Source organism: Lonchura striata, chromosome 5, assembly GCF_050655825.1.
Source record: "Lonchura striata isolate lonStrDom1 chromosome 5, ASM5065582v1, whole genome shotgun sequence".
Taxonomy (NCBI): Eukaryota; Metazoa; Chordata; class Aves; order Passeriformes; family Estrildidae; genus Lonchura; species Lonchura striata.
In genome coordinates this window covers 59,692,172-59,711,720 of record NC_140707.1, presented here as the reverse complement: position 1 = coordinate 59,711,720, position 19,549 = coordinate 59,692,172, and the positions used below count along the sequence as shown (strand labels likewise).

The 19,549-nt window shown below is 38.4% G+C and overlaps 1 protein-coding gene across 1 annotated transcript in view; it reads right to left on the bottom strand.

The window, feature by feature from the left end:
• The window catches only part of TUNAR (transmembrane neural differentiation associated intracellular calcium regulator), a 158,739-nt gene that overhangs the window by 53,321 nt on the left and 85,869 nt on the right, over window positions 1-19,549 (bottom strand). Inside the window, exon 2 of the mRNA XM_077783971.2 lies at window positions 7,255-7,373. The gene's annotated coding sequence lies outside the window, so the exon portion shown is untranslated. The remainder of the gene's footprint in view (window positions 1-7,254; window positions 7,374-19,549) is intronic.

The following is a 19,549-nucleotide window of genomic DNA, read 5'->3' as shown; positions in this document are numbered from 1 at the left end:
GCTGAAAAATGGAAGTGATGATTATAATTTATGTTATAGATTAGAAGTTAAGTGCTCTTATGCAGGAAATAGAAACTGCATGAGACCTTCCCCAGCCTGGTGGTTCAAACTCAAAATTTCCATCTTCCATCAGCACAGCTTATCAATTTTAGAAGGAGGCTTTGGATGAGAATTGCTTTCCTGCAGAAGCTCTGTCATCATGCAATAAAGAATTCACTGTTCACATATACTAAGAAATTTACTACTCAAATTTACTAACAAATTGAGAATGTAATTTCATTTTAAAATGAAAAATAAAGGCAAAGTCACTGTTAAAGAGAATTCATCTGTGAATAGCAAATTGCCTCCCGAAGCAAATGCACTCATTATGCTCAAAGAAAGGATGAGATCTCCCACAGTTAAATAAAACTAGTAGGAAAAATAATTGCTTGATAAATCAGAGTAATTAAATTTTGCACATGTGAATGCTACTGCACCTCTGTCTTTAGTACAACAAGGCCAGCCCTGCAGCAGAGAAACAGCACATACAGCTCAGCATCTGCTCCCTGAAAAATGTACTACTGATAGAAATAGCCCACCTTTTCCCTCTTAGCTCTTCACTAATGAGGAATGGGAAATCTTGCCCCACAAAACTATTGGGATCAAAGCAACCAAAAACTGTCATTATGCTATCTAGTTCCAGTTCACCTTCTGCAAACATTCCACTGATCATTAATGTGTCTTCTAACATTTAAAAAACACAAAGCAATAGACTGCTTTTCTTTGGGAACCTGTCTGATAGGTCATTTTTCAGTTGGTCTGTCTTCTGTGTTAATTTTTGTGTACCAGGTATGTTTCCCCTGATAAATTTTCATAGTAAAAATAAACTTCTGCCACTATCCTTTCAAATTTCAAAAGTTAATTCTTAACCCTTCAAACAGTTTTTGTGCTTAGGCTATTTAAAGACAGTTATCTCCATTTAAGCATGCACACATTCATCAGGTGTTCATCTGCAGTCAGCAAAAATCCAGCCAGTGCAACCTAGAGCAGAATTGAGTTCATCCCAACCAAGGGAACCAGCAGCTGCTGAGCCGAATCACTCGCTCAGCTCCAGTGACTCCAGCCTTGATCTGTGTGGACTCTAACAATGGCTCTGATACTGAGGCTCAATCCATTGCCTGCACAGAAGGAGCCAGTGCCATGTGAGATGGACAGCATAACCTGCCTGTTCTGTTGGCAATACATCTTGCAGAGCTGTCAAGGTGCCTTGCATACTCCAGGACATCTGAAATGCCAGCAGTTCCTGTGTGGGGATGAATGAAGCAGGCCACAAACAGACTCCTGCAGGTAGGCATAACAAATTTAGGTATCTTGATTATCAGCTGAATCTCTGGAATTTAGGGATTTGAACAGTTTCTCTGCAAAGGTCATGGCACAGGATATGTAGCACTCATAAGAAGTGGCTTATTATGGTTTCCCTCCTATTCAACAGGCTAACAGGAGGAAAGCACAGCACAAGCTCATTTATATCTGTTCCTCAGGAGTACAAGGATCCATTGCATACTCTGTCTTCAGAACCAGTCAAGCAGAAATCACCAGCAATTACTTTCACAGGAGTTACAGAAGAATGATTTTGGGCTTAAGGGTCATTTTAAGGCATAGCTATATGATCAAATTTAGATGGTCATAAGTTAACTCCACATTTTTTGTCACCTCAGGTTTGCAATGCATTTAGACACATTATTACAGGATAACATGTGAACTAAAAGTTCACACCTCTCAGTTTATTCATGCAGGCTCAGTAGATGACAAACTGGGCTATGATCCAAGCTGGAGCTGGCCTGTGCTGCAGAATATTGGGCAGAGAGGGCATCAGATACTAACCTTTGTGTATTAGGTATACTCAGACACTTTGGTGCTGACCCCCTCACTGCAAGATCACCACGAATTTAGTACATTGGAACATTAGGCAACAAAAGACTCATGAAGCTCTGAGAGAGCATATCTATACAGAAACACATATTCACCTTTTGGCAATCAATTTTTTACAAAAGAGAAGTTACCTTTTATTAATAGAATCTAAACAAAAAATAGTAATTTTCCCAACAGCTTAATGTTCTCTAAATATCAGTTCCCTGAGCAATTTCCTTTAAAAAAGTTCAGATAATATTATTACTCATGTGATCTGTGCATGTAGTCTCCTTTTAACTTCTCCACTGCAGCATTTTGTAGGAACTGACCATAATAAATTTGATTATGGATGCGGTTTAAACAGGTATAGCTCCTGATATAAGTTATACATTTGGTGGTTAAGTATTCTTTTAGACTAGATATTTCCAGATGACTAAGCAAATTCTTTGAGCTTCTTCCCAACATGCCTTTTGTGTGTATGCATCATGTCTGGCAAAAAATGTAGTGTCCACTGAGATAAAGAAGACACGTAGCAGATGCTCGACTGCATTTCTTTCCCTGCTTGACTGCAGTGACTGCTCTGAGAAGTAAACAATCCACTTGGTAAAACAAACTGCTGAAAACGCTCACTATGATTTGTGTCATTTGATTATTTCCGTGCTTATTCTCATTTCCTAAACAGGTTTATTGAAATTCCCCTACCAGTCTATACAGTCCTGAATTTTTATCAGCTATATCTCTTCCCTCCAGGCAGAGCCCACACTTCCTTTTTGATACAAGACTGTTTTATCTGCATGTAGGATTGGATTTTTTGTTTGGTTTTGTAAGGTACTTATTCTTGGAATTCGTTCTTGCTTTTTTATTAAGGGATGGCATTTTCTATAAAGCATTCAGTCTCTAAATCAGACAGTGAGAGAAAAAAATGTGATGCCTCCCATTTTCAGATTTAAAAGAGCAGCTGATGTCAGAAAGCAAGATAAAAAAGTTGACCTTAAAACAATCTGGTTCATGATGATGTTGCCTTTTAGTCTCAATGTCCAATTTATCTCAGAGCACATGCAGGGTGAAGACTGAAAAGTAAGACTAATGGATATGGCAGAAATATGTGCAGTAATTCATCATCATAACAAAGCATAGCACAATTATCAGGAATTTCCTGTAGACTTGCCATGATTACATGGAAAAAAAGTGTTTCTTCTGCTTAGTTAGAAGAGCAAGAACACAAAAACCAGAAAGGTATTGTTGCCACCTATATACACAAATTATCCTTTTAGGAAATTACAAACGTACAATTTGGCTTTCTTTTTGGGTTTGTACACTGAAATAGTATTCATTCAGTGCCTGGACAAATGGGTCTCTATGTTCTACAAGAGGACACATCACAAAAAACGTAGGAAGAAGAGGCAGTTGGCTGAAGGGCTTGAGGACTTAATGGATTTAATCACAATACCTTTTTCATGCTTGCCCAAGAGTTTATTGCAGCAAAAATTTCAAGTTAGAATGGAAGGAAGGGAAACCTTTAATTAGTTGGAATTTACTTATTTAAAAAAAACCCCATTGTCTCTGCTTGAGAAAAGACTAACATCAGCATCACTTTGTGAGTAATTTGGTTAGGTCCTGTTCCTGGCGTTCAGCTACCTGGAGTACAGTTTAAGCTGCTGTTTATTTGACTCTCCTCCCTGAGGACCACTCTTCTGTAGGAAAATTAAAGCTATGCAATGCTTACACAAACATTTCTTGCACTTCTGCTGGAGAACAAGACCCATTCTGAGTAAGCACTAATAATAGACAACACTGCAAGTAGCTGCTTGGGGCTCACATGCCAGAGAGACATAATATTAAAGGAGAAGTCACTGCTGAAAGGAGCAGATAGATTGCATTTGCTATCACAGATCTCTGCTGTGTTTCAGTGATCATGCCACTTAGGTAAAGTGGGACTTTGAGAGCTAAAGTCTAATTAAAATAAGTGGGTGTTATATAACCATGCTCAGAAGGCAAATTTTCTGCAATATTCCTTAGTGACTAGAAGCTGCCTTTCTTTAAAGCATTTACACAACTCAGCTCTAGCAATTTAATGGTTGGAAGATGATAAGGAAATAAATTAGATTTTGGTACACAGCAGTTGAATTAATTTCAGGGATATATGGAAGGCTTAGCACTTAAGTCCTATAACCACATCATGACCCATATCAACTGGAAGGTCCCAGTATTTCTGGGAAGGCTGGATAGCACACCTCACACAACTGTTTTTTAGAAGATGTCATCATGTATCATGACAAAAGTCATGTTTCAGGGAATGCTTTAACTCCACCAGGATATCCATTATGGTCAGGGCTGCATTGCTGAAGTTCCAGGGATGGCTCTGGCCCATGGAGTGAATTTAACCTTCCTTTCTTTTGTTTTGTTTTAATTGGTTTGCCTCTGTTGCTTTCATGATTTTCTTCCTCCAATAATTTCCTTTATTGATTTTGTCTTTCCTCATTTTTTTCTCTTTCCTGGTTCCAGATTAGCACCAGGATGGAAGTCCCATGGGGAGCCCCACTTGGCCCCTTTCTGTTAAGTCCAACAGCCAGTGTTGGCAAAGTAAAGATATTCTTATCAGAAGCAATGGGGAGCATTGGTGGGAGGGTCTCTTTTGGGTGTCACAGGTTGGTGACAATCTGTCACACTGTGCAATCCAGGTAACAGTGCAGCCACCGTGCTCTGCCAGCACTTCAAATGACAGGCATGAAGGAGCCATGTAAGGTGCAAAGACACCTAAATTCACTCACACTGTCTGAGCCTGGTTTGCCAGCATTGCTCTCTTAAAGAATGCTGCACAGGACCCAGTCTCCAGGGAGGGGGAGCCTGCTGCAATCAACCTTATAAAGGAAAATATATCAGCTTTGAATTAGTTTCACTGTATGGATGAATTTAAGTTCCTGGAATTTTCACAAACCAGTTTCATCTACCCTTAATTTACTGATCTACTTTTTAAAATGTAAACAACTTTCAAATAAGATTTTATTGCATTTGAATATAATTCTTGTCATGTTCTGTACTTTTCTGCTTCGTTTCCAAAGAATGTTGTGATGATTAATTCATGCATTATGTGATGCCATGTGTAATGCTCCCTTGTGACAATAACTCAAATTGCTATTTTCATGCTATCTTCCTGTCTCTCACTCTTGTTTTATTTTTACACCATCCTTTTACTCATTTGAATAGAAATATTTTGAAGAATATATTTCTGCCTCCTTTTGCCAACTGACTGCCAGCTCACAGAGTCTAGAAAAATGGGTAAGTGGAAACATCCAGCTCCCACAACTTTGCTTCCAGCTGCTACAATGCTCACTTTTCCAGGAGTTCTTCTGGACCTTCATCTCAGAGCTCAGTCATTCATCAAAACATCAGCAAGTTATATGTGAACTCTTTGAATTCCTGGTTAGCCAATGAGGCATACAGCAAGGGTTCAGCTCAAACAAGCAAGGAGCAAGCCAACAGCTTTACAACTTTTTTATATTCAAAATGAGATTCAGTACTTTTAAATTGTCATTCTGGATATCAATAGAGAAAGAGAGCTTCTGTTAACTGATCATGGATGAAATGGAAATTTTTTTTTGAATATTAGTTATTCTTAACCTGAATAAAGATGCATATCAATCCATTTTATTTTACCATTTGAATGGAAGAAATAGGACTAAAATTTGAAGTCTCATAATTCTGACAGTGATGTAAGAACTTGTATTACATGCATGGAGAACCTACAGCAATGGAAAATCCTGAAAAATCTAGGAGAGAAGAAAGCAGAAGACATGCAATCAAGATAAATTTGAGGTTTGTCTTGAATTCCAGTTGTCTTTGATCACATCAGTTATTACCTGTTACTGTTCACAAACTCCATATCCCAAATCTATCTAGAAAATGGTAAGAAAACTAAGGATAGGAAAATTCAGCTTTCAGGAGCAGGCACAGTTTAATCACCTATTTTCCACCAAATAGTGTGTTCTGTGCACAATTGTCCCGACAAAGGAGTAACCAGAATAAAACCAGGAAAGTCCATGGAAATAGATGTTTGAGGTTAATAACTCTTGTGAGTTTATCTAGGGCTGGCAATAGGAAACTCTATCATCCCATAACAAGAAGTACAGTCTAAAAAGGTTGATTTAGAGTTTTAAGTCCACCTCCTCATGAGAGCAGGACTGTTCTCAAAATACTCTAAAGCAGTAGTTTCTAGTTTAGCTTTAAATACACAAAGCAATGGCTTTGCTCTTCCTTGTCTTGAAATCTATCCATGTTTGGAATTCAGTATCCACTCCTCAGTGGCTTTTGCTGTTCTCTACGTTCAGTTGCTATATATACAACAGAAAACTGCAATTTACATTAGGTGGCCCTGTATGAGTGTGCTCAATTAGTAAGATGTTTTCTGCATATAGGGGCTATATGGATGCAGCTTCAATAGCTGCCAGAAGTTAGGATGGAAAAGGATGTGTGTGTGTCTTTCACATCACAACCTGATCACCTGTTCTTTTATCCCATCACTCCACAGAGAGAACACCCCAAGGAACATCTCCAGTCAGACTGTTCCTCCTTGCTGTCAAGGTCACTTACAGACATTAGCAGATACTTATCTACCCTTAGCCAGTAAACTGAAAGGCATTTCACTTTCTTTGTACATCCCCATTTAATAATGTTTCTCTCTGAATTGCCTCCAGTTCACTGCACTGTTAATTAACTTTTATGCACTACCAGAGATGAATGCATCTCAACAGTGACTTAAGTGATTTCTCTACAGCTTGTTTCCATTCATAAAACACTTCAACCTATATTAGTCAAAATTGTCTCTCCTTGTAATACTTTTGCATTTCCATAGTAGCTCTCACTGTAAAGTAAAAAAGGACAGAGCAACAGAGGAAATAAAAATTTAAATACCAATATTTGACTTTGCCTGAAATAGTCAACTTGGTTAGGGGAAAAAAGAAAACATTCTCTGAGTGTTTTTCAGCTCTGTACATTTTATATGTCATTTGCATTATTAAACAAAAATATCTGAGCCTTGCCTTAAGTATCAATATAATAGGACCTTAGTTGTTTAGTAATATTGTTTTAAGCTGAAATTTCATAAAAAAAACCCAACCCAAACCATGTAAGCACTGCAAAATGTATCATGGATTTCTTTAACAGCCTGGAACCAGCACACAGCTTTTCCTGCACATTTTGAGGACATATCTAGAGTTCACAAGCACTTTCAATTTTATCACCTAATTATTAGAGAGACAATTTGTAAGAGTAAACAGTTCGTACACTGTCTGAAGCTCTTAGCATTACAATGAACATGGATATAAAATTATTTTGTTACATAATAGCAGAATGTGTCTGACTTACACAAATGTTGAATCATTTAGAGTTTAAAGCTGAGGTTTCCCAAACTGGTGGTCTATAGATTTCTGTCAGTGGTCAGCAGCTGAAGGTTTATTGCTGTCTGGGTACACAGTATTCATTCCCTATGGATAGTGGGAAGAGAAAAGGTTTGTAACAAACTGACCAAGAAAAAATAATTCAGTTTATCAACAGCAGAAAAACATTTTTTTGCTAGAGACTACAATTTCTGTTAATAACTTCTGCATTTTATTATGATATTGTCAAACATATTGTTTATACTGAAATTTTCTTTTTCAGACTGTTTCTTCTTTTCCAACCTATCCATTTAAGAGAAAAATACTACACAAGGTATTATTTATAGGATATTTCAACAGGCAAAACAAGTGAAAAGGAAAGTGTTAGCTGGCTTAGGAAGCCTGATGTCACTGGCCTAGGAAACCTGATGTCACGGAATACAAAATGTGAATGTACAAGGAATGTAAGCAAGAAAGGGAGTAAAACAATCACAACTTAATATTTTGGGACAAAATCAAGGAAGACAAAACCATCTGATGCTCAAAGATTTTACAAAGAGGGATTCTGCAAGTCCCTGAGCCTGCAAAAGGACGATCAGTGAAAAAATAGGTGTGCTGAAGGGAAGTGAAGAACTGGCAGTGGAAAGGTTAAATGCCTTTTTTGCCTTTGTTTTCACAGGCAAAACCTGCTCCTGGACCTTTGTGTTTCTGCAAAGAAGAGGGGCAATCATCAGCAGGGGAGCAGTAGTCCAGGAGCTGCCCACAGCCTGGATATATTCAGTGTAAGGGTTGTTCTTAGGTTTTCCACAGAGGTGTCCACCCAACACAACTGGGAGGTTGCTGCCCATCACCTGGGAGAAACTGCAGCAGTCAGAGGGGAGCCCTAATGTTTCTGTTAGTAGAAACAAGGCTAACACATGTCCATTTTAGGGGAATTATTGCCATTATTTCGTGGAATACCAAGCCACAACCCAAAATAATATAAAACTCAGGAAGTAGGACAGCAGAAACCTTATGAAGTTCATCAAAGACCAACTTGGAGTTCTCAGCAAAATAAAAGCATATCTTTTGGACCCATTTTGGTAAAAATGTGATTTGTTTTAGGAAGTATATTTTTAAATAAATAAAATGTTCAACAGTTTTGGTTTGTCTTACTTCAGGTAAGCCATGTCATATTTCAGTATACATAATTTCCATAAACAGTTGCTGAATTTGGCACAGTATTATATATATGTAGAAAACATTTGGCCATGGTTTTATTAGCACTGCCACTGACAGTCACAGTTCCCATCTATTCTTCTGTCATTGTCTGCTCATCTTATTTAACATCATTCATTCTAATTTCCATGCTAATAAACTCAAATTAAAAGCCATAGATAAAAAGAGGAACAAATACGTACTACTACACAAAAGGTATACCTTCAAATTGCTATATCAAAAACACATTTCTTTTTTTTTTTTTTTTTAACCAATGATGGCTAAAATCAAGTTCAGGAATACATTAAAGAATATTTGTTTATTAAAACATAAAAGACTTTCCACTGCCACAAAGTGGAGATTCAATTGCTCAACAATCCCAACCAATTCCAAACTTTCTCAGGTCTAATGAAACTACTGCTTTAACTCTATTAGTTATCCAAGTAGTACAACTTGCACTGCAGGATATAAAAGATTCATGTCAGTAGAGATTTAAGCTTAGAAAAGTAGAACAATACTTAATGGTTAGTGAACTGCATTGGAATATTCCTTAAAGCAATTTCTCTTTTTCTGTGTCTGTTACAGTGGGTTTTATTTCATCCAAGCCAAGTAAAAACTTCAAATACTTAAACAAGTTAGGGCTTTACTGCTACCCCAAAATTAAAGAAAAATGTGGCCATCCACATAGAGAAACTGCTTTGAAAAAAGCAAGAAATTGTGAGACTGGTTAGCCCTAAGTTTATAAGCTGTAATGAAAAAGAATAACTCTATTGAAAGCAGCAGATGAATTAGGAAGAACCGTTCCAGAAGTGCAATTTTGGATGCTGAAATACACTGTAGTGAGAAGTAACCTGCATGAAAGATACACTGCAGTTCTTTCCAAAGCCTCTGGTTTGCTTTTCACCTAGTGAGACAACAGTGAAAAATGGAACAGTGGAAACAATAATTATATTGGCATCCTATATTTCTGCTTTTTTAATAGTATTGCCTCTCAAATATGTAATTCCGCAGCTGCATTCTCTGAATATTTTAAGCTTGATTATAGAGTTCCTGCAACCTGTTTTATACTGTTTTTGCCAGGCAATAACCCAAAAGAATGAAAACAAACTAATACTTGTAGAGGTGCTGTGAGCATACTCACATGCCACATAGCCTAGCCACATGTACACAACAGAATTCACAGTGCCTTCTATGAAATCTAATGCTTGGGAAAATACAAAAAAATTTATTAAGCCATCAGTCTTTTTTCTGAGTTCACCACAAATTTTCAATTTCCTCCAGTTACCTTAATGTCCACAGGAAGAAAAAGCTTGTATTCATTTCACCTCTTTCATTTTTTAGGCTCAGATTGTTGTGCAGCTCTTGATTTGCATGCAGTGGGGTGAGGTAGCTCAAACCTGGAAATATTTGAGGTTTCTGCCAGATTTGATGGATAACATCATTCTTTTCAGAGCAAACAATTCTGTCTCCTCTAGCCTGTGGATTTCCTTTCATTGTCTGACATTTTGCTTTTCACACATTTCACACTTATCCATGTATGTTTTCACCTAAGCATATTGCATGGGCTACAAGCACATGTCCTGCTTCAGCCTCGCTTTACTTTTATCACTATTCCATGTTGTCAGCAGCTGCCTGTTGGGACTACTGCTCCCACTGTAAATCCAAACATGTTTTGATGCACACAGATCCCTGTCTCTGCCATCTTCAAACATCCAGCATGTTCCTGTGCTAGTTTATGCTACCAGAGGGATTTATGCAACCCCACACCAAACCATGTCAGGGAATCAATGTATCCTCTTTCAGTGCTGGATTATGTCATCTTCAGGTACTTATATTACTATGGGATCAGCATTAAGAACTCCAGTTTCAGGAATTCTGACCAACCTTGAAGTATGAACAATTAATGCTCTAAATATCCCTTAACACACCAATCTTGTTAGAGATCCAGTGTCTGGAACAGGGAAGCTCAACCCTCCCCAGCTCCAGCTTATCTGCATGCAGTCCAATTTTTTATCCCCAGGACATGTCCTGGAAGCACCACGAGACAGCTCAGTCATAGCAATATCTCTGTCACTGCCTTCTCCAGTGGGGAGCGTGATGTATCTAAGATTTGGGATCCCTGGTTCAGCTTAACCTGAAACACCTCAGGAGCTTCTACCATGGGCTCTCTTCTTTCTTATGCATCCCTTATGTTCTCTGTTTTCCTTCTATGAGTTGCAATTTTTAAACGTTTTTGAGACAGACAAGAATCACAGGCCATTTTGTTTTGACACTGGTGTGAATTGGCAGAAGAAAGACATATTTTGATCTCTAGACTTCATTTTTGTTCTGTAACAGTTTGGTCTCCTAGTTTAAATAGACAGACAGGCAATTTGAACTTGAAGGATCTGTTGTCTCAGGAAAAACATGATCATCACCCCTCTAAGTATTCTGGTCATGTGTAGTGATTCATACCAGGCCTTATACTGTGGAAGGTTTGCAGTTCGAAATGTTAATTAACAGATATAGTCCATTTCCATATGTCTTCCTCTAAAGGTTACTGCAACAACATTTCCTGAATATACTTTAACAATTTAATGGCAGCCTGGCAGTAGTATCATGACAAATAAATTTAAGTGATGTACAGGTTGCAGTGGAGAATACAAAGTATAATAAAGCAATGTACTATTTATAGAGATGTGACATGAAAAACATTGACCTGTGGTCCCAAGTAATTTTCATAAGACAAAAGCTTTCATGGTAATAAAAACAATCAGTCAATGTTCTAAAAGACTAATATAATAAACTATCAGGGAAGCTATTCATCTGTGTTAACTCCATTTAACAAAAGAGGAGTCATTATTATTCAAACTTTGTACTTAAAGTTTGGTGACAACTTTAGCTGCACTATGACAAAGTGATTCTTGATTAATGAGAGATACCTCCAGAACTGGCAATGGGACTCAGCGTGGAAACATATGCTACCTTGCTGGTCATATTGAACAAAACTAGTTTGACATTAGGAACACAGGACTGGACTTAAATGACAGGACAGAATTGCAGAGAAGCTGAAGATAGTGCATGAAATACTGCCATACCCAAGAATTTATATACTGACAAATAGCTAGAACATGAGGAAGATGGAAGAGGGGTCAGGAGTGTTATTATTTTTTTATGGGAAGGAGAAAAAGAAAGGAAGAGGAAAAAAAGTACTTTCAGTCTAAACTGATTCTCCACAAATGGATACTACACTCTTTTTCAAGAGAAACAAAATTGTGCTTTATAATTTTATTTTCAAGATTGTATTGCTACAGCCACTGAGAAAGGGAGAAATTAAGTTAATTACAAGCAATTTGGGGTGCAGGTAGAAAAGAATCACAGGCTATGATTACAAACTGTGCTTTCTAACTGTGAGTTCATCCTTACACACTCACTCAGCAGGCATAACTTCTTGAGGAGCTGAAATGTCATCATGATTCTTTTCTTTATGAGCCTCACTCATTTGCAAGCATCTTTGCAGTTCTGGTTTATAAATAAGACAGTATTTGGAAATATCAAGGTACTAGCTGGAAGTTTTTCCAAAATACCAAGTAGATTTCCTTTTTATACACTCCTTTCCTTATCATGCTCTGAATTTTAGACTTAACACATCTAACAAACCAATTTGGTCTTTATCTATACCACAAGCAACTCCACCTAAACCCAGTTGGTATTTTTTTTTCAATTGCACAGAGTCCACTCATCTATGCCAAACACAAACTGTCAGCTGTGGAATATGCCACAAGAAGTTGTGAACTATTTTTTTGAGAAGGGATAAAGAGATATGAAGAGCAGAATAGAAAGGCAGAAAAAAGGAAGATAAATGAAAGGAATGGGATGTACAGGCAGAGCTAAAAAAGGCATTGCAGATAAAGATATGCAACATAGAGATATTAACCTGATTAACAAAATATAAGATAGTCAGTCTATGACTGAAAGAGCTGCAAAAGACAGAAGTACTTGAAAGTTGTTCACAAGACTTGTTCCTGCTGATGCAACATGAATGGCTAATGATGATGAATATAATACTGAGGGATTCTACTTGAATTCAGGTCTATCAGGTACCACATCAAAAAAAAATGGTGGACAATTTAATGCCCTGTCATCATAAGATATGAAATAATAGGGGTAAACAATGAAACAAATCTGAGAAAAAAAAATAGACAATACCCCTGTTATTTGATCTGTGTTTACAACTAGATTGTGAATAAGTCTTCCAAGACTTTCAAAAACAGCAGCAGGTGCCACATTAAAATATATCATAGTAAGAAATAAAGGACTTCACCCTCACAAAAGACAAAGCACTCAAGTATTCTGGACTGCAGGGAAAAATCCAATCTCAGCAAAGATGGAAAACTACTATCCATCTTTAACCAAGTGTAATATTTAATAGTGTCTGCTCTTTAAAATCTGAATGGCTTTTCAAGGGGAAATTTTAAATACTCTGATATTTTTTCATATCAGATGCCTTCAAAAAATAAAATTAAACCTCCATTGCAAAACTGAATTTACATAATGTAGATAAAAACAGTAGTTTTAATTCCCTATCAAGAATAAATATAAAAAAGCACTGTCTGATTGCAAAAGAAGTTAATTTTAAGAAATAGTTACTGATGTTATTTATTAAAGCATTTTACATACCTATATCAGTTACTATCACTTGGATACAATTAGGAGATCCCGTACTTGTTTATGGCTATTATTCAACTTTTCATTAAAAAGGTGTGTAATTTACAATCTTAGGATAAATTAACTTTCAAAGGGATTCTTCAGACTTACAAAAATAGCATATCATCCTTATTTTCAAGCCTCAACTTCTGCAGCTGAAATGAAATTAAAACACAAAAAAAGCCCCAAACCCAAACATTCCAATATATTTTGTCATGGGCTAGTTGAATGTCTTTTTTCTCTTACCATCGCCCTTGGATCATCTCCCTGTTACAGATTTGAGCACACTGAACAGGAACAGCAGTACAGCATCTGCCATTCCTCAGCCTATATCCCATGCTGTGCTTTTTGTGTAAATTCAGCAGAGAAACTCCTGTTAGGAAAGGGAGAATGCAATGATATTGTTGTGTTGCTTTGAGGCCTGTTGGCTGAGTTGCTCAGAATTATGGTGCCTCTATAAACCCCCGAGGGCTGGTTCTTGTGGCTTCTCTTGCTAAAGAAAAGAGGTGGTGTGCCTCCTTCCCAAAGGTCAGCCCTGCATCCTGCTCCTCAGGCAGAAACAAAACCAGCAAGCCTGGCTCTCCAAAGCTCATTATCTCCCTCTGCAACATCTTCTCCCATATCCTTTCTGCTATCTCTTTCTTCCCCAGAACATAAGCCAGCCCAAGCTCAATCTTTTGGGCAGGAAAATCAGGTTTTTTACAGTTCTAATAAACCTTGAATCAGCTTAATTTAGAAATATTACTCTGTGCCTTTCTCCAAAGGCAACAAAGGAGGTGTATGATCAGACACACTCTTTCTCTAGTCTCCAAAATGAAAAACAAATACATAGAAGGATGAAATAGATCTCTTTATCCGTACTGCCATAGCAATTTAGGGAAACTTATAGACAAACAGAATGTAGGCTAACAGTGAATTGCTTTGCTCTAGAAGGAATTATTCTCTCTTGATACCACCTGAATTTGCCTTGAATGGAAGGCGAGGCAAACAGGTCCCATAAAGTCAGATAATCAAAAATAAACTTAATGAGAAAAAGCAGATGGTTATTTGTCTTGCCATTTTATTGATTTAGCTTTTAATTTCTGCACGAAGACCTCTTCAAAACCTCAGAAAATTCAGCCAAGGATGATACGGCTGTTGACCCCACTAAAGGAGTAAAAGGATTGTAATGCATTGAAGAATTTCAAATCCCCAATCTCCCAGATGATTTGCAGCTAGGGAGAGCAGTAGTGAGACAACTTCTCTCCAGGCAGTAGCTCCTAGAAGGAGAATCACAGTACCATGACCCCAGTCACAGTCATTCTGCAGAGATGACTTCCACTGCTTTTCCAAAAACACTTCTCCAAAAAAACATTCTTCATTCTGTCATAACATAAGCCTTTGTAAGAACACACAGGTGACTTAATCAAAACTACTCCCAGGTACAGCATAGGCCCTCTGCACCTTTGTGAAGTGCAAAAGGAAAGAAGTAGATGCTGCTGTAATTAATATATTTATCTAATGTAATATGTCCCAACATTACTTTTTCCATTACAGTATTCTCCACGACCAGGATAAAGCAGCAGTCTCCTTGTGCCATATAACTTCTTCAGCCCAGCCTACTTTATGCCCAAATTCAAAATATACTATTTTATTTTTTCCAGTTCAAACTATGAAAACTTAAACAAACAAACAAACAAACCTTTTCCAAATCAATCGTAGCTACTCTACTGAATAATTTCACCTAAAACCAGCCTGATTGATTCCTGTACCAGGGTGCCTGCGACATTGAGATGATTTGAATTACCCTTATTGTAGAGGGAATAACTATTTAGAGGATATTATGTATATAAGCAGTTTTTCTCTTTTAGTCTTAGCTCTGTGAACAGGGCTAGCCCTAAGGCAAAGCCTAAGGCAGAAAGTGAAATACATTTTTAAAGGCTGTTTGTTAATTGAGCCCTAAACTGCTTTCCTGTTCCTTGCCAGTTTTATCCTAACATAAGAACAAATCAATGTTAAGGCAGTCTGCCAGATGCTGGCCAACTCAGACTACTTTGAGCATTCTCTCTCTTCCTTGGCAGCTGAAATCTCTCAGCACTATTCAAATTTTGCTCAGCATCTAGCAGCATTCAGCCCTAAATGGGCTGCAAGCTGCATATGAATATTTTAATTACATGCTGCAAGGCAGAAAGAAAACAACCAGCTATGCACAGGCAAGTCAACTAAGAACTTGTAAGCTCTGTGACAGCAATGGATTTATAATTTCATCCTGTTTATTATGCTTTGGGCATCTTTCTCTAAAAGGTTGTGTTTAAGGCACTGCCAGCTAGGTGCCTTGTTTGAAAAAGAGAAGTGCAGTTGTTTTGTTGCCCTCTTGCAGTCAGTGCAGAAACTGAAGAGAAAATGAAGTTTCTCAGACCACATGCCTGAAATTCACTGTTTTCCTGAACGAGGATGATCAGTAGCTTTCAAGAAAGAAAAAGACTGCATTTGGCAGCAAGAGGAGGAGGAGGGCAGAGAAGAGGTTGAATGCCAGCCAGGTTCTGTTTTCAAACCTGGATCAAATGCACTGGACTGACATGAAGCACCCAACTCCTGCACATTTTCCATGGTGAGGCTGCACAAAAACAGTCTCTGATGGGTCTGGAGCCATTCCCAAAGGCATCAACTAACTAGGCACCCTATTTTTGCATTTCACTTCCCCTTTAGGACTCTGATTCACTGTCTAGGGATTTGGACAACCAGAAGATAGAAGAGGAAGAGCCAGCAGTGAGACAGCAGGGAGGAGCTTTGTTGACCAGACAAAGCCTGAAGGGATCAAGGTGAGACACAGGCAGTTCTGGGGAGTCTACATGGAGATCTGAGCTGCAGTAGGATACAGGGGGATGGTGAAGCTGCTAGGATGAATGTGAAAATGGATGAGGTGACCCTGGCAGAGACATCCCTACACTGTTGTCAAAAGGCCTCTAAGAAAGAGCTGTCCAAATACCTGAACTGAAAAGAAAGAAGTTCAGTAATCCAGGAGGCCTAAATAGCCTAAAATAAATTTTCAGTTATTTCTCCTTGAGTATCATTCTGCAGAAGTAATTTTTTTAAACATCCTTTGTCTCTTCACCAGCCTACCAAACATCCAGGCAAATCTGGAAAATAAGGCTTTTTGGAACAACAAACCCCAAGCTGATTTATTTGGCTAGCTTGTAGTTTGGTTTTTTTTGTTGTTTGTTTTGTTTGGTTTGGTTTGGTTTTTGTTGTTTTTTTTTTTTTTGTTTGTTTTGTTTTGGTTTGGTTTTGGTTTTGTTTTTTGTTTTTTGGTCTTTGTTTTTAACTTAGCCATGAAAAGGTGGGAAATTTTCTTGATAACAAATATAAAAATATTAATGCCTTTCAGAGCCATCACCATCTGATGCAAAGGGCTAGGCCAGAGTGTAGGTAAAAGCTGTGACACCTTAAAAGAGAACAAATTTAACACTTGCATGACATTTCCAGTTAAACACTGAACTTCTACTTCCCCACTAGAATGCATGGTTCATCAGCTACCAGATGCTTTTAAGAGCTTGGGGGAATGATAAGAAATGTACTTTTTCCTGTCTAGATGTTCTACTTTAAACTGTCTACAATCACTTTTTTTTTTCTGTTAAAAGCCACTGTACTTTACTTTAAAAAAACTTCAGGATTGCTAAAAAAAAAAAAAATCAAAAGTCAGTATCATCCTGCAGTCCTAATCTGCTTTTCATCAAAAAGCTTCTGTATCTCCTAAAAGCTTTGATGAACCTGATAAGAGACAAAGGTTGAGACAGAGACCAAGTGAATCTCAAACACCTAGTAAAGTTTTGTTCTCACACCGAATAAACTGTGAAAGAATTGCACTGAAGAAAAGAAAATTTCAGAATGTTTGGTCACAGACTTTATGGGGCCATTAGTTTTACTAGACTTCATTGTATGCACTCTATAAAAATACCTAACAAGACTGAAAGAATTTCCACATTTAGCATAACTGTGGTTAAATATAGGAAAACAAAATAGACTGTGGTAGGGGACTTGGGAAAAGCCCCCCCGAATATGCCTTGGGAGGAGGCTGTTGTATAAATTCCCGCCTCCAAGCTACCCATCGAATCTACCACTCCCCTTATGTTATGTAACTGTCAGTTATGTCCATCTTTATGTCAATCATTTTTGTACTTGCCTTTAGTTCCAGAATGTTCCTAAGTTCTCTGTCTGTAATTGGCTCTTCCCCGGTTATCGCCCCCTTCCCTCATCCCCATTTGCTGTACCCCAATTATTCCATCCCAACTCCTCCTCCGAACCCCATTCCTACTGGACCCTTTGTACCCTGTCCCTCCTATTTGCCACCTGTTATAAGCCCCACCCCGCCCCTTATTCGGGGCTCTCGGAGCCTGCTCCCTTGCCGAGCGGACGGGTCACGGATCCTCCCTGACACCCAGCCCTCAGCGAATAAAGCAGCGCCTGAGAGACAACCTGCCGTGGTGTACGCATTCTTATTACCACCGTATCGGCGGAGCCTCCGTACCGGAGAGCCACGCCCCGATACAATAGACCTGAATATTAGGATTTCTAATCCAATGGACAATTCATGAGCTTGGACTGTGTTCCCACAGTCCTATAAACCTATGCCTGATAATCTTTACAATGAACAATAATATCATTACCAATTTAATGTTTCCCATCTTTGGATAATACATTCCTCCTAGCAATGTCTTGGATGTCTTTATATAAATATGAACAACAATGTTTACATAGATCCTCTATACTGTTCAAGACAAAATTTATTAAAGTATTTGGTAACAACAACCCCCTGCAGCTCTGCAGGGGACAGGATGGCTGGGAAGCTGCCTGGTGGAAAAGGACCTGGGGGTGCTGATCAACAGCAGCTGAACATGAGCCAGCCATGCCCAGGTGGCCAAGAAGGCCAATGGAAACCTGGCCTGTGTCAGCAATAGTGTGGCCAGCAGGACCTGGGCAGGGATTGTCCCCCTGTACTCAGCACTGCTGAGGCCACACCTCGAATCCTGTGTTCAGTTCTGGGCTCCTCATGACAAGAAAGAGATTGAGGGGCTGGAGCACTGAGGGCAACAGAGCTGGGGAAGGGTCCAGAACACAAGACTTGTGAGGAGCAGCTGAGGGAGATGGGGGTGTTTAGCCTGGAGAAGAGGAGGCTCAGGAAGGACTTTATATTCTCTCTACAGCCACCTGAAAAGACATTGTAGAAAGGTGGGGGTCAATGTCTTCTGACACGTATCAAGTTAAGGGATAAGAAGAAATAGCCTTAAATTGTGCTTAGGGAAGGGTCAGATTAGATACTGTATTTTATTTTTTTCCACTGAGAGGGCTTTGGCATTGATATTAGGTGCCCGGGGAGGTGGTGGAGTCACTGTCTCTGGAAGTTTTCAGAGGCATCTGGATGTGGCACTTGGGGATATTGTTTAAGGATGGTTACGGTGGTGCTGGGTCGACAGCTGGGAAAGATAGTTTTGAAGGTCTCTTCCAACATGGATGATTCTGGGATGTAAAGAGGTGGAGTTTTGAAGTTATAGTAAATAGCAATAGATGGCCCTGACATGAGTACATGGCTGAATTGATTCCAAGGATTCTCTTTTCAAGATGTCAGTGTTAAGCCCCTTGAGCAAATTATCACTTTTATCCTCACTCTATGGCCATTAGTTAAACCCTTGTGTTTATCAGCACTAGTAATCAAAAATCATTAAGTACAGTCAGAGACAAGCAGACTTAATCTCTGGATTCAGAAGTGTTTGAAATCCTTGCCAAGAAAGGCCTCTCCCTCCTGATTTAGCATTAAGTTACAAAATAAACAATCCTGTTAAATTGCATTTCTCAGCTTGAGTACCACAAACAAAACCCAAGTAAATGAGTGGTTATTAGAATGAGCTTGACAAATAATGACTTCTCACCAACAGGCTGTCCATGATATATCTATAGATTGCTATCTAGGACATCTCCATAATAATGTATTTTGTTACATGGAGACTGTTGACAGGTGATGATATGGGTTTTCATCAGAAAGGCCTTGAAAATTAAAACTGTGATGTACATATTCATTTCCCAAAAAGTCCAAATTGTAAAGATTGAATTAGGCACAAAAGTTATTTTGGTTTTGTTTGAGGGGTTTTTGGCAGAACTACCTGGATATGGAACAGTTTGTTTCTTGAAAATTGGCCTAGACCTGAAGAAAAGCAACCTAAAGCTATGGAGCAGTAGGCATTCAGGGCTGAAATCCCTCTATCAGCACACACATTCATAATTTTTTTGATGATACAGTCAGCATCTTCCAGCATTGAGGTAAAGCTGGATCAGCTCAAAGTTTCCTCTTAGACACAACTTGTCAACTAGTTTATTTCTTTATATTTGATGTTTATTTTGTAAATGCTATGGGTTTCCAAGACATC